Here is a 974-nt window from a genome sequence, read left to right as displayed (position 1 = left end):
CTGTTAGGAAACAAAAACAAGTAAATGAATAAGGTGATTGCAAAGCATGAATAAAATGATTATCTAAGAAAAACATTAAAAAATAATCTTTTCAGTGTTATACACCCACTAAAAATGCTCATCAGTTTCATGGTGGCATCTGAGCCAGTTCTATTAAGATGTAATGTGAGTGCTCGCTTTGGCAGTACATATACTAAAATTGAAATGGTACAGACAAGATTTGCATGGCCCCTGTGCAATGATGACACACACATTCGTGAAGTGTTCCATATTTTTACCAAAAAAATAAAAAGATGCAATGTGATGTGGTCATGAAGCCTACAGTGTGTGACTTGCTCTGCTCAAGAAAACTGGAGGAGGGGAACTGTTTTGCTCTTCTTATCAGAAACTCAGTAGGCATGTCTTAGTCTTCCAGGGATTTAAATCAATCTATTTATCCAATACCTGAATTAGGCAACATTTAAGGTGTTTCTAGATAGTCACACATGTATATTTTTCAAGACAATTAATACTTATTAACATGAGCCTCTTCCTCCAAAACTGTGTCACTGTCAGAATTACTAGTTATTTTTGCTACTCCTGCCAAATTCCCAATCTAAGTTTTTGCTATGTGCTGGTCAACACATAACTAGAAGCTAAAAGTTAAAAATAAAAACCACCCAGATGTATCTGAAATCAGATAAATTTTGTATGACCTATGTGTGGCTTCTCCTCACCCACTTTCTGGATAAAATATACTAACTGAAATCAGAGAATGAGATGAAGCATCTTCATGATCCAAAATTAAAAACATTCTGTGAATGGTGAAAGAAAGCATACAGCTGTCTTCTGACAAATAATTAAGAGACCCTTTACTCTTCATAAATAGGAACATCTTTCCAGTTACTCAGACAAAAGTCTTTCTTCTAGCCAATAAGGTAAAAACTTCAATTTATAACAACTAGTCAATTTCTTCATTTGCGCATGTGTATGTG

General features: G+C 34.5%; 1 protein-coding gene and 1 non-coding gene across 4 annotated transcripts in view; one reads left to right on the top strand and one right to left on the bottom strand.

Moving 5' to 3' along the window:
• PRORP (protein only RNase P catalytic subunit) overlaps positions 1–974 on the bottom strand; it is a 131,914-nt gene that overhangs the window by 51,272 nt on the left and 79,668 nt on the right. The window lies entirely within an intron of this gene.
• On the top strand, positions 170–276 carry LOC139178527 (U6 spliceosomal RNA). Its single transcript, XR_011562910.1, has one exon. It is a non-coding gene; the product is annotated as a U6 spliceosomal RNA (small nuclear RNA).

The sequence above is a fragment of the Bos indicus genome, chromosome 21 (genome assembly GCF_029378745.1).
Source record: "Bos indicus isolate NIAB-ARS_2022 breed Sahiwal x Tharparkar chromosome 21, NIAB-ARS_B.indTharparkar_mat_pri_1.0, whole genome shotgun sequence".
Lineage (NCBI taxonomy): Eukaryota > Metazoa > Chordata > Mammalia > Artiodactyla > Bovidae > Bos > Bos indicus.
This window is presented reverse-complemented; position numbering and strand designations above follow the sequence as displayed.